This window comes from Phragmites australis, chromosome 2 (assembly GCF_958298935.1).
Source record: "Phragmites australis chromosome 2, lpPhrAust1.1, whole genome shotgun sequence".
Classification (NCBI taxonomy): domain Eukaryota; kingdom Viridiplantae; phylum Streptophyta; class Magnoliopsida; order Poales; family Poaceae; genus Phragmites; species Phragmites australis.
This window is the reverse complement of record NC_084922.1, coordinates 20,740,066-20,755,436: the sequence shown is the minus strand read 5'-3', so window position 1 is coordinate 20,755,436 and position 15,371 is coordinate 20,740,066.

The following is a 15,371-nucleotide window of genomic DNA, read 5'->3' as shown; positions in this document are numbered from 1 at the left end:
GACCAAACGGGCCGGGTCCTTGCGCTGATGGATTCGTCTGTTCGCGGAGCTTGGGTCGGAAACACGTCAACCGTCCTGGAAGCGGCGGCGAAGGTGTGGGAAGCTTGTTGTTCGGCCCACAGGGCTATCTGTAGTACCTCCTTCTCGGCCAGGAGTGCCGCCAAGCGTGATTGATGCTTGGGCGGAATGGTGTTTTCGATGGCAGCCCCTAGGGGCGCAGCAGGGGCCTTGCCTTGTTGCTGCTGGGTCTCCGGGGTAGAGAACCTTTGCTGTCGCCCGCAGCTGTAGTTATGGTTGAGTCGGTGGTGGCCGTAAGGATCCCATCCTCCCCGGCTTGGGGGGCGTTGTCGGTGCCGGTTACGTATAGTCGGCTGGACTGTCGTGTAGGCGTGACTGGGGGGTCGCTGCTGCTGATGCGGCCTTGGTGGTGTTATTCTTGGGTGGCATCCTACCTCTCTTAGCACTTATGTGTTCAAGTCCCTACGGACAACGCACTATTGGAGCAAGAGTTCGTCTTGCCCCAGCAAGTACGGCGAGAGTTTCTCCTAAGGAGGAGACTCAAGCTTGGAGACAAAGTTTAAGAGGAGGGAACACCACAAATGTATTGATGGTAGAAAAATGGATCGCTCTGGGAGGAGTATCACAGTGTGACTTGGTGTGTTTTCACCTTTGTGTCTTTTTTGTTGTCTTGCTCGTCGTCTGCCCAGAGGACCATGGCCTCCTATTCATAGGGCCGTGCGTAGCTTGGCGTACAAGTTATCGTAATGTGCAAATATCCGAGATCTGACCGAATTACTGGGTTTTATCCCGGATAACTACCTTCTACCCTATCGGGGAGATAAATATCCACCGTGATAATTATTGTGGTGCCTGCCCCCTGAAGGGGGCGAGCCGGTCGCCAACTACGGCCCGACGCCGCACTATTAGGGGTGTCAGGACAGCCTCCATCATACCGGGGTGTCACAGCGGCGTCCGCTAGCCTAGGTATTTAATGCCAGTCACCTCCTTGCAGGCAAAGTAAGACCGGTGCTTCCCCTTTGGCAGATCTTTCCTGAGGCTTGATGACTCACCCAGTAGCCTCCGAGAAGCTGCCTGGTTAGCGGGAGGCTGAGGCCTCAGGAGACCGAGCCTTTGGGAGGCTGAGCCTTTGGGAGGCTGAGCCTTCGGGAGGTAGGGATTCGGAGTGCCAAGGCTTCGGAAGGCGAAGGCTTCGGGAGAGGTTGAGCCTTCAGGAGGCAGAGCTCTGAAAGGCTGGGGCTTCGGAAGGCAGAGGCTTTGAGAGGCCGATCCTTTGGGGGGCCTGGCTGATTAAGCCAAGACGCTATCAAGGGTCCTTGATATCGACCCCCAACACCAACAGACTGTATTAATGCCCTTTGAGGTCATAGTACTAAGTGCACCATTTTGAAAATACTCCCATAACCACAAAATTGTCGAAGGGCATTACACAATTCTCGGATTTGTTGGAATATAATACTCCCATGCCCTTTGAAAATTTAAAAATAGTCTGCTTGTAGTACAAACCATTTCAAAAATAATCCCATACCCTTTGTAGATGAAGTATCATAATAGGAAGCTGCGAAATGAAATTCTTGGAAGCGGATGGACGTACGAGAATTTGAATGGCAAAATTTATATCCAATAGTAAGAAGCTCCAAGGTTAAACATAATATTAATTTATATTACGATCATTATGCAGTACTACCAAAGATGGGCCCGATGACAAAAAAAACCCTGTTGGGCTAGAATCCAAAAAGCAAGGCTAGCGGCTAAATCCGAATTGCTAAATTTGCACTAGCATGATCCTCAAGACATCACTTCTTCGGATATGTGCAATACTAATTCTTCATAAAACATACAAGGTACAATTACAAGAGCACGCGTGAGACAATTAAACCACCACGTAAACTTTTTCCTTGTTGTTCATGTTTTTTTGGTAGAGGATGCGATGCTACTATTTTCTTGTGTTGTTTTTTATGTGTACCTTTTGCACGGATCGAGTCTCTTTTCTTGGCTATATTGTTACTCCATAGGGAATAGAGGTGAATGAAGCAAAAACTGAAGCCATAAAGAGCTGGCCAACCCCTAAGACTGTCACATAGGTGAGGAGTTTTAACGGTTTTATAGGCTTCTATCGGCACTTTGTGTGGGATTTCAGCACCATTGCTGCCCTATTGAATGAGTTGACAAAGAAAGCTGTGGCTTTAAAATGAGGACCTGTACAAGAAAAAACATTCAAGATGTTGATAGCAAAGCTTACCCACGCTCCATTACTCCAACTCCCATATTTCAGTAGGACTTTTGAGTTAGAGTGTGATGCTAGTGGGATTGAGATTAGAGGCATGCTGATTCAAAAAGGTAAGCTAGCTGCATAATTCAGCGAGAAATTAAGTGGGTCAAGTCGAAATTATTCTACCTATGATAAAGAATTGTATTTTTTAGTTCGTGTGCTTGAAAATTGAAAACATTATCTTTGGCCCGAAGAACTTGTTATATATTCTAATCAACAATCACTGAAACATATTAGGAGTCAATCTAAACTGAATAATTGACATGCTAAATGGCTAGAATTTATTGAGTTGTTTCCATATGTTATTAAGCATAAAAAGGTAAGGGCAATGTGATTGTTGATGCACTTTATAGCCGTTATACCATGTTATCTCAACTTTAAGGACATATTTTCTGCTAATTTGGACTTTAAAGAAATGCATAAACATTGTAAAGAAGGGAAAACATGTAATAAATATGTGATGAATGATGGTTTGCTCTATCGTGCTAACAAGCTATACATACCAACTAGCTCTGTTCATCTTTTGTTATTGTAGGAGGCATATGGAGGTGGATTGATGGCACATTTTGGAGCAAAGAAGACTGAAGATGTCTGGTCACATACTTCTTTTGGCCAAAGATGAGACATGACGTCGAGCGTTACACATCATGTTACACTACTTGCAATAAAGCTAAGTACCATTTAAATCCACATGGTCTTAACATGCCTCTTTCTGTTCCTAGTGTACTTTGGGAGGATATTTCTATGGATTTTATTTTATGGTTGCCTAGGACAAAGAGCGGGAGGAATAACATATTCGTAGTTGCAGATCGATTTTCTAAAATGTTACATGTAGGACCGAGAATGCCGACTAGAGGGGGTGTGAATAGGAGTCTCAACAAATTTCTTTCAAAATAGATGGTGTTCTCCTATTTTGTCACCCAGCGCACCTCAAGAACAAAGAGCAACACAAAACACGAAAACATAGCAGAAACACAGAGCTCAACCTAGAAGATCCAACTAGAATAGAACAAAAACTCAAAGAATTCAAAAACCAAACTTGATCCAATCAAAGGTGGGTCTCATAGTTGGAATTGAACACTATGTCCCACAGCACACCAATCCATAACTCATCCCCACACAAAGTTTTGAAATTGAGAAGAAAGATTCAAAAATCAAAGATAATGTCTCCAGTTGAAGAAATTCTACAGGTTGTTGATCTCGAGGCAAGGTAGTTCAAGACCCTTGAGTATACACTCGTATGTGATTTTTAGGCCTCTAGCAACAAGAAGAATGACTTCATAAGGTGCTGAAAAGTCAGCCCAAAAACTAAAACAAAAATCACAACGAAACACCAAAAACTTGCAAACTTGCAAGGGAACCAATAGAGTAAAACTAGAAGGAGAGGAATTCAAGCATATGTAAAATATAAACTTTATTACTCAAACAGTCAAATTATAAAGATTTTTCACTCAAAACTCTCACCTATTACATAGGCTAAACACTCATCCTTTATCTTCTCTAAAACTCTAGCACTAGGCTCTCTAATGATTGGCACAATATGCTCAAGTGGCTGGTTTCAACTCACCTATAGCCCTACCCCTCTATTTATTGGCCTAGGAAACTTGACCTCTATGTTTTCTAACTTTTTCCCAAAATACCTCTCTCTTGTGTACACTCCTACGTACCACCGATGGCATTTTATTTCATTTTCTTTTCCATTCATTGGACTGTCACGGCGCCTTTATGACTTAGCGTTGTCTCAACGTAAGCTTCACGATGGTGCCATATACTCCTCAAGTCCTCCCATGGTTTTGAGGCCAAACCATGGAACCCTCTACACGCTTTTCAAAGCGTGCCTCGCCACTTGCTTACACCTTAAGCAAGCGCTATGATGTTGACACGTGTACTCCATCTTGCGATCTTAACCACCAGCAAGTCTCTCCCGCTCTCGATTCCTCAGGTCATCTTGCCACTTGCACCGACATCCCTTTCGCTTGATTATGTCAACACGGTGTCTTCATCCTCTGTTTTATGATTTGTTTCACCTCCACGTGTACAGCTAAGATCACTCTTGACTCCACCCAGCCTCCTTGATCATCCAGCACCAAGCACCAGCTTAGCCCCGATCACCCGCCGTCGACTGTCAAGTTGCATCCGTCACCTGCACACCATGAGACAACGAAACACATTTCTCCAATTCCAACTCTAGTTAGTTCATAATCAAAATGCTCAAATCAAACTCAAGTAATCAAAAACTCGATAAACCAAATTGACACCCTTGTCAATCACTTATCACATATATACCAAGACACATTTCAACTTGGTTTCTCAATCTCCCCCTTAATGAGTGCATTGATAACACCTCGAGGCACAAAGATTTGGGTTTAAAGAGATCAAGCACATCCAAGTGGTCAAAACTCAAAAAAGAGCAAAAACATGTCACTTGGCATAAGAAGGATTGCAAAAGGCCGAGGAGAGACAAAAACAAGCCGAAACCTCAAAAGAGCAAGAAAAACTCAAAAACAAATACCCCCTTTGATGAAAGCACATTTTTCATTTTTCTTTGAGGTTTGTTGCAAATATTCTCATTTCTCTTCCTTTGAAGCATATTTATGCATATTCTCATCTTTGTGCATATGCTCTCTCCCTTTTGTAATACAAACATCAAGGATAAAACATTATGAACATGCAATCCTAAATGAGCTTTTACAAGTATACCACATAGTATTTGAGAGAGCTAGAAATGTCAAAGGGCTCCGAAAAGTAGAATGTAGAGCTCACAATCGCATAGAGGCTCAAAAGAAGACTTTGACACAAGAACATGAAGCTTGACAAGCTAAACCCAAAGAATTGGTTGGCGTATTTAATTTTATATAGCCGAAGCATTTTCAAAGTGACCACCACATAAGTATCCACTCGTGCCAAGGCAATACAAGCATTAAGAACTAGCCAATTTCAACCTCAAACTAGGCAAACAAATATTGCAAATGCTCAAATATGAAACCAAGACATAGATTGATCAAGTGATTAAAAAGAATTAAACAGTTAGGCACATTTATTGGAATTTCATTTTATCCTCAAGTTGCCTCTTATCCAAGTAAAGTGTCACGCGACTGGGTACGGCAAACACCTTGAGGCTTCAAGACAACCGTATTGAATCATATTTTAGCACAAGAGACTTAATTTTTCATGATTATTCGATTCACACAAGTTATCAAGACGGTCACAAGATCAAGTTAAGTAGTGCCTTTGCGACACAAGGAACATATGTTCCCCCCAAGGTTCTATCAAGAGCTAAACATTTAACAAAGATAGAAAATATAGTGCAATGATACCCAATCCACTATCTTTAACCAAGAACACCTAGAGCAAGATATTTATCAAACTAGTCTTAGCACAAGCATTGACTAAGCCTAAGCAGTTAAAAACTTGGTGATAAAAAATGTAGAATTTCATAGCCGACATGATTCATAAAATTTCCAAATTTCATGTTAAGAAAAGCAAGCTTGCTTGAAATGTATCGTGTCAAAGCATCAACAAGAGCCTAAGATTAAAAGATTGCTCCACACAACTAGTCAACTTAGTCCAAATTCAAGTCTAGCAATTAAAAATGCTAAAGACATACAAGACAAAGCTCGACTACTATAATTATCTTACATAATGAAATGTAATGCAAATGCAACAAAAGTAAGATATAGTATGTACAAAGGACAAATCTCCCTCACACAATGTCATAGGGATAGCACACACCAAGCTCTCGTCTCAATTAGGCAAATCTTGTAGCATCTAGAGGCTTGGTGAATATATCGGCTAGCAGGTGTTGAGTATCTATGTAGCTCAACTTAATGTCTCCCTTCTTATTGTGGTCACTTAGAAAGTGAAATCTTACATCTATGTGTTTGATTTTGGAGTGTTGAACTGAGTTGTTGGCTATGCTTATGGCACTAGTGTTGTCACACAAAAGTGGCACACTCCTGAAATTCAACCAAATATCCCTCAAAATAGCAAAGCTACATATTTAGCTTGAGCAATAGACTGTGTAATGCTAGATTGTTTGTGAGAAGACTAACACACAAGAGATGTACCCAAGAAGTGACAAGTACCAAAGATACTTTTCCTGTCAATTCTACAACCAGCAAAATCTGCATCCGAAAAACCTCGAAGAGAAAGCGAAGAGGAAACATAAAACCAAAGCGGTGAGTAAAATCGAGAGTGTGCTTGAGATACCTTAGAATGCATTTCACCGCTTGGCGGTGAGACATCGTCGGTGAAGCCTGGAAGCGAGCACACAAGCAAACATCGATCATGCTCCTGTACTCCCGCTGGTCCACCTTCTCGCCATCTTCATCTGGATCAAGCACGATCAAGGTAGCCATCGGTGTTGCCAAGGGCTTTCGTATCACTCATGTCAAAGTTCTTCAACAAATCCTTGATGTACTTCATCTAGTCGACAAATATACCTTGCTTGCATTGCTTGATTTGTAGCCGAAGGAAGAAGTTGAGCTCACCCATCATTGACATCTCGAACTCCCTGCTCGTAGTTTCCGCAAACTTGGCCACAAGTGCATGAGAAGAGCAAAAAACATGATATCATCCACATATATTTGAACAAGTAAGAAACCATTGCGATGCCTGAGAGTGAACAAAGTTTTATCAGCTGACCCCATCACATACCTATGCTCTAACAGAAAGACCTAAGCCTATCATACCAAGCTCTAAATGCCTACTTAAGCCCATACAAAGCTTTTCTAAGCTTGTAAACTCTATGTCCTGAATGAAACCATTAAGAAAAGTACCCTTGACATCCATTTGGTATAACTTGAAACCTTAACATGCCACAAATGCAAGGAGGAACCTAATGGCTTTTAGTCTAGCTACCGGTGCAAAGATCTCTCCAAAGTCTATCCCTTCTATTTGAGTGAAACCCTGAGCCACTAGTCTAGCCTTGTTTCTCACTATAGACCCATCCTTCCCTTGTTTATTTTTGAGAACCCATTTTGTGCCTATGGTGTGAACATTAGGGGTGGCTCTAGAAGGACCCAAACTTGGTTTCTCTCAAAATTTTCAAACTCTTCATGCATGGCATTGACCCAACTCGAATCAGATAAATCATGTCCAACATCAAGGGGCTCAAAACAAGCAATGAATGCAGAATCAGTAAAATGAGCATGAGAAGCAAATTTAGACCTCGTTACCCTCTCATTGATGTCACCTATCATCGTCTGTCAAGGGTGTCACTGCTACATGTGTTGAGGGGCCTCATGCTGTGAGTGTATCTCCCCCTCAAACATTGCTAGTGCTGGCTTGAAAGCAGCCAAAGTGGAAGGACCCTCTATTGGAGTAGAAGAAGTAGGAGCTAGCTCTGGAGCAGGTGTGGTCGAGGTAAGTAGTAGATCATCCTTGTCATCACCAAAAGCTGGAAGGTTGCCATCTACAAAGATGCTCTCGCTCATCTCTTGATCACCTGCATACTCAAAGATAGAACTAGCACAGGGGGTTGACTCATATAAAGTCATATCACATGATTCCATAATTATGTTAGTGTCAAGATTATGAACCCTGTAAGCATGACTATGAAGAGAATACCCTAAGAAAAAGCCATCGGGAAAACGTGACTCGAACTTCTCAAGATTACCACGCTTTAGGATGAAGCACCAACACCCCAAAACTCTCAAATTTGAAACCTTTAGCTTTCTCCTAAAATAAAACTCATAAGAAGTCATCAACAATGACAAGAACATACCACTTCCTGCCTGCCAAATGAACCCAAGAGGGACCAATAGTATCCAAATGGAGAATTTCTCTCGATCATTCAGTCATCACCAGATTCACTGGTGGGCGGCAAGCAGTAACCATCTTGCCATGCCAACAAGGAGAACAAACAAGTTTTTTTTCTCAAACTTGAGCCTAGATTCAAGCTTAGGGCACTCAAATGAGTAAGCAAATCAAAGCTCATGTGCCCTAGTTTCCTATGCCACATTGAAAGCTCGAAAGAACATTGAGCAATCAAACAATGAGAACAACCAAGAGACTCAGAAAAAATAAGCTCCAAAAACTCTCCCAACTCAAGAAATCTTGCAAATTAAAGCTCCAGAAGAATTGAGAACTCGAGAAGTATCGTGTTTGAAATGCACTTCCAAGTCCTCATCCAACAACTGAGATATAAAGAGAAGGTTGTATCCTAGATGCTCCACCAAAGCTATATCCTTGAGAGTGAAACTCTCATTCACTCTTACCATACTTTTGGCTTTCACCATTCCTTTCCGATCATCCCCGAATGTGATGTATTCATGTCACTTCATGGGGGTGAGACTGGAGAATCATGATGAATCTCCGGTCATGTGGCATTAACCACCAGAGTCAATGAGAGCCACTTGTTCTCCAAGCCTCCACCTGCCACCTACATATGAGAAGAATAATAGGTGAATGGCTCGGTACTAGGCTTAGTTAAAAACCTATTGGGAATCTAGTACTGTGTCATCTGCCCTGATGTGGTAAAAGCAGGTGTAGATAAAACAAGTCTAGTATGCCGAGGGTGAGTACGATGATGAGGAAAATGTGGTCCGCCAAAGTGCTGGGACTCAAAGCCTCTTATACGTGGACCAAAACCATATGAGTTCTGGCAAAATCCACGCCGGGCAACACCTCTAGGAAGAACTGATATGCGCTAGGGACTTGTGAGTGGAAGCAAGGAAAAGGCTCATGTACACTAACAGATGGATGGTACATGTCCCAGGTGCTCCACTCCCACTCACACTGGTCATCTCTCCTATAGCGAAAGCAAAATCCAACCAAGTGACCCTCTCTCTAGCAGTAGGTGCAGTGATAGCGTCTCTCGGGAACTTGTCTACTGGTCACTCGGGGCTATCTCACAGGCTCTCTCATCTTAGGCTATGGTAGTAGGTGTGGTGAATACAGTGTTACTCTCCCCACTGTAAGCCACCCTCTCAAAACCCAACTCAAGAGCCAAACCTACCTTGTCAGCACACATCTTGGTCTGGACCAAGATCAAATTCATTGTCCCTTTGCCCTCTAAGCACTTCTCCACTAGAGAAAGGAGGTACTCATTCTCAGTCAAAATCTTTTGAACTTTCCCTCTAACCCAGCTCAGTTTGTCCTAAAAAATGGTGCAGGTGGAACAATTTGACTGCACATCCTTAGAACTATAGCTCCTTCAAGCGCTTTTCTTTCAGTTCAACATCCTTTGCAAGCAAAGGACAATTCTTACAAGCACCTAAGAGAGTAGACCTAGACTCCTCCTCAAGTAGGTTCTTCTAGACACTCTCAAGCCGACTGGTGACTTGAGCATACACATTACAAAGGTCAACAAGTTCAACCATGACAACCAAGCAACACTCACATTCATCAACATCGAGTCTAGACCTAAGCAATGCAAGTTGAGTAGAGACAGACTCATTCTTAGACCTAAGATCCTTCAACTCACGTATAGCTTTCTTAAGTAAACAAGAGCATCATTCGTGGTATCGACTTGCATGGAAAGCTAGTCGTAGGAAGGCTATACCTCGGAAGGATCCAGCTCGAGGTTGCTATCGTTGTTACTGCCATCCTCCATGAAGAAGAGGCTGGTGAAGTCCTTGGCCTTTTTCTTGTTCTTTGCTAGCGGTTCATCTTCCTCCGAGCTATCCTCCGAGCTGGGAGGAAAATGTGGTTCAGTTCACACTAAGCTATAACTCAAACTAGATAGTGGGAAAGCAATCTTCCCACATTTTCAGATTTTTCTTCAGCATAGCTCTTAGCATGGTTGATAATGTACAGTTGACAGCCTTAGTTTGTCCATCTGTTTGCGAGTGGCATGTTGTAGAAAGCAACAACTTGGTGCCAAGTTTACCCGACAATGTCTTACAAAAGTAGCTTAGAAATTTGGCAACTCGATCTAAAACAATTGTCATGGGTAATTCATGTAAGCGAATGATTTCCTTGAAAAATAAATCAGCAACGTGTGAAGCATCATCGCTCTTATGACATGGAATAAAATGTGCCATTTTTGAATATCGATCAACAACAACAAAGATAGAATCCCTCCCCCTCTACTCTGAGGCAATCCTAAGGCAAAGTCCATAGATAAGTCTTCCCAAGGTACCCTAGGAATTTGTAGCAGGAAGGTATAAACCATGGGGATTAAGGTGGGACTTAGCTTTCAAGCATGTTGTGCATCGTTCAACATAGCATTGGACATCATGTCTCATATGGGGCCAAAAGAAGTGGTCAGTGAGCATGTCCAAAGTCCTTTTTACACCAAAACGACCTGCCAAGCCACCTGGATGTGCCTCCTGCAAAAGAATACTACGAACAGAGCAAACTAGGATGCATAATTTGTTAGATCGAAATAAGAAACTATCATGCACATAGAACTTATCACAACCTTTTCTAGAAAAACATTTTGAGAAAACTTCTCTTAAATCAGGATCGTTTGTTTGCAAATTAAGGCATAGCAAACAGCAGTGGTAGCATTGATCTCATCCAAATCAGATTTGGTAGCAATGAAACATGACCCTTTCAGCTTAATCTCATTTTTAGTATCATGAACAGATTTGGCATTTTTCGTTTTATGCTTCTCAAGTTCATTTGCCACAATCTGATTTTCACTCTTAGCATGCTTGTGATTCTTCAATTTACTAGCTCTAGTAAGTTCATCTTTTAAAATTGCTTCAGGAGACATTGAATGCAAAACAAATTTCTTGCCATTGTGCATAAAAGAGTATTGATTAGCTTTACCATGGTGCAAAGAATCAATGTCAAACTACCATGGTCTACCTAACAACATAGAGCATGCTTGCATGGGCACAACATCGCAATCAATAGAATCATGATAAGAACCAATGGCAAAATTAATTCTCACCAACCGTGTTACCTTCACCTTACCGCTACTGTTCAGCCATTGAATGTAGTAAGGTTGCGGGTGTGGCCAGGTGCTCAACGCAAGCTTTTCCATCATTTCAGCACTTGCCAAGTTGTTGCAGCTCCCTCCATCAATGATCACTCGGCAAGAGCGCTCTTTGATCACACACTTGGTTTGGAACAAAGTGTGACGCTGATTTTGTTCAGCCTTCTCCATTTGTGCGCTCAACACTCGCTGCACCACGAGGCTCTCATAGTGCTCAGCATGTTCTGTTCCAATGTGCTCCTCATCTTGGTTGTGCTCCCCATCTCCCCCTGCATTGTTAGCTGCAAGCAAAGCATATGTTTCTTCATCTAAATCACTAGCAGAGGAGTACCCACCATCTGGACGCACAACTAGCACACGTGCGCTTGGGCAGTCCTTGCGAATATGGCCGTAACCCTTGCAACGGAGGCATTGAATGTCTCTAGTTCGCCCCAAAGATGCAATTGAGGACGAACTGTTGGTTGGTGCAGCAGCTGCCCCCTTTGTTGTTTCAGGAGGGCAAGGTGAGGAATTTGTCGTCGAAGGGCGTGGCTTGCTGCTTGAAGAACATGGTGCAGTGGCTCGGTTCAGTTGACCAGCGGGGTTGGATGGTGTCTGAGAGGTAGCACTACCTGCAGAAATGTTAGTTCTTGTGCTAGCTCTCCGTCCCTGTACTTCCCTTTCAGCCTTACAAGCAAGATGCAAACGAGTGATCGAATTGTATTCTTTGTAAGCCAAAATATCCTGAATTTCCCGGTTTAGCCCGCCCATGAACCTAGCCATAGCTGCATCCTCATTTTCTACCAAACCACACCGAAGCATCCCTGTTTGCAGCTCTTGATAATATTCTTCTACAGATTTGTTTCCCTGTCTCAAAAGCTATAGCTTATGCAGAAGATCTCGTGCATGATAAGAGGGAACAAATCTAGCTCGCATGATTCTTTTCATAGCTTCCCAAGTTTGTGGAGTGTTGTTTTGGTGGCTGTGAATGTATTCACTCCACCAAATAGAAGCAAAATCAGTAAACTCACTAGTAGCAGCCCTAACACGTTTGTTTTCAAGAAAATCATGATATGCAAATTTTTGATCAATCGCTAGTTCCCAAGTAAGATATGCATTGGGGGTCATATTTTCCATCAAAGGAGGGCATGCTAAACTTGATCTTCCCCAAAGGGTCATCATTATCACGTACCTCTCGTCGTGGTTGACGAGCACGTGTACCATGTCGATGGCGGCGCTGCTGGTGGTGTCGTTGATCATTTACCTCACCATCGTGCTCGGTGTCCGCTGAATATTCCTCCTCATCATGTCCAGCTACACTGCTGTCGGTGTTGTTGTTGTTGCGCCGTCCTGAACCATCATGGCCTTTCCGGTCCATCCTATCCAACCGCTCCAAAATACCTACAAGGGAGGTGTTAAGAGCCCCAAGAGTGCCTTCCAATGCTATCTGCGTGGCCTCCAATTGACCTAGGCGTTCATTGGTGACATGAACATCCTCATCAAGGTGTTCAGCGTGGAGCCTCACTTTGCGCTCAAAGTGCTGCAGCAAGGCCTTCGATCGTGGTGACTGTGGCGGGGTCCTTTCGTCTTCTCTTGGCATGGTTAGTGTGCAGCAAGCAAATTCACAATAATAGAAGCCTATCTCAACTAACAACACTAGGTGGCATCAATCCATCTATCTCTCAAACTTGTCCAACCAAGCTCTTACATGTTCTTACCATGCTATGCAGATGGTGTTGGAGACGGCAAGAACAACAACAATGGTGGCAACAAACAGAGTCCTGTGACGTCGTAGTCGGATTTGTGGAGCTATAGGAGTGCTGAAAGTATTGAACAAGGTACAACTAGAACCACATTAGTCAATGCAAGTTGAATAGGTGTTCAAAGATAGTACCGTGCTGGCCCTAGGCTAACCCGTGCTAGAGACGCGAGCCTAGACACAAATGTTGTCACCGGACAGCAGCAAACAATGGAGATGATGAGAGTAAACAGCATTAACTTAACCCTTCTTTTTTTTTTGTTTCTTTCTTTCCTCCTTTTCCTTTCTTTTTCTTTTCTGTTTTCTGTTGTCTTTTCTTTTTTTTGATAAGTAGCACAAACTGAACTTTTGCAATATAATTATAACAAGATTGCAGCAAGTAGCATAGACTTTCTTTTACTAGGCACAAGGATTGCAGCAAGTAGCACAGATATGCAAATTGCACTCTCTCATTCTCAAAACTGAATGTACTCAGATTTTTACAAAAAGAAGAGATGCATAAGGGAGTCTTTGTGCAGGTGTGGATGATGGTGATGGTGGTGAGGGTTGCAGCGAAAAGGTGGAGAGCAGCGCCAAATTCGGTGGTGGTGGTGGTAGTAGTTTTGGTGGAGATTGCAGCGGCTAAACTGGGGGAAAGGAAGCAGCAGCTCGTTTGGTGACCAAAACGTGATAAGAACTCGAAACTCTAAAGGATTAGAACCTAAGAACCAGCACTTGACACCACGATGTAAACCACAAACTCAACAAGCAAAGAACTAAGCAGAAATAGCAAGGCTCAAACTTGTTTTTGGGGATTTCAGTTCTATCCTATTTTTGGGATTTCTGGATTGTAGGTAAAACAAAGAATGGGTAGAATCTCTCACCGAAAAACCTTGCTCTGATACCACATAATGGAACCCCACTAGGGTTTGTTCCTGATCTTTCGATGAGAGTTGGGGATAACTTCGATTTGGGGTGGATTCGACGTTGGCTGTCCGACTACAACAACCACAAGGGGCTGCGCCTTAGCAACAGGTACACCATCTCCGTTGGTGATGTTCTTGCCGTGCCAAGAACACCGTTGCTCCTGCTAGCAATCGAGAACAAGCAAGAACAAGATGAACAAGCAAATAACTCACGGAATGAAATCCAAAGGATTGATCTGAATCACAAGTTGGGGTCTTGAATCAAGCAAATCGGGTGGTCTGATCGACACACGCGTTTACAAGGAAGTAGCAGTAGCTAACTTGCATCTAAACAAAATCCAACCTTGCTCCCGGCGGCTGGAGGTTCTATTTATAGGTAGAAGGCAGCCAGGAGGCGTGGGGTGAAGAAATCCTAACACAAGATGGGCCCCTAGTGGGCTGAACTAGATACAAGGACCTCAGCCTAAGACTGGAGGTCTAAACGTCTTCTGGTCGATTCTGAGCAGCTCCGGTGGAGTTTTGCAATGAGGTTGGATCCTTTGAAAGTAGACTTTAAGATCTTTCCAACAAGTACTCATGGGCCTCAAACAACCTTCGGAGTCAAGAAATATGGGCCAAGTAATTTGGGCCAGCCTGGCTATCCGAACTTGATGTCAGAACCTGATGTGCAAACTTCTGCAGCTTGAAGATCTTGATGTCTGAAGTGGACGTCCTCACTTGAGTCATCTGGTTCTTCTCCCATGTTCCTAAGCATAAGAAAATCATCACAAGACTTTAGTAGTACCCCATTCAAAGAAGAACTCATTTTCAGAGCGAGGAACGACTTTACCTGATAATTGAGTTGTCGTGCCCGAGCTCTTGTCATTGGTCCTTGTTGTGCAGTAGGTGTAGTTGTATCGTTGGAAGGGATGTCCTCATCAAAGTGGCATGCTTGCATAGGAACAACATTATTGTCCATCTCATCATGGAAATTGCCAATGGAGAATGATAATCTGACCATGGATGACACCCTCACTGTTACAGAATTATTCAACCATTGCATATGGTAAGGATGGGGATGACAATGTGTTATTAGATTGAGCTTCTCAACAAGCATTGCACTCACAATGTTATTGCAGCTCCCATCATCAATGATAAAACGACAAACCTGCCATTTAACTTTGTATCGAGGTTGGAACAAGTTATGGCATTGGCCTTGTTCAGCTGCAGATAATTGAGTAGAAAAAACTTGACGAACCACGAAACAGTGATTTGTTGCAGCCAAAATAGAAGACAAACACATTTGTCCAGGTCTAAGATGTGACTGCGAAAGGTGTGTAGAAGCATGTGTCCTAGAAAATAATGGCAATTCCTCACTCAATTCAGGATAACAAACAACATTATCAATAGCTTGATGTCTGTCGTACGCAGCAGCAGCAGCAGCAGATGTGACCACGTCGCTGCTAGTAACCGGGTGCCGTGAGCCAACAAACAAATAGATGTTTAGCAAAAAGTGGGTGCAGCCGCCATGGAACTTGCTTCTTTACCAGATAAATCATCACTCGAATCAGC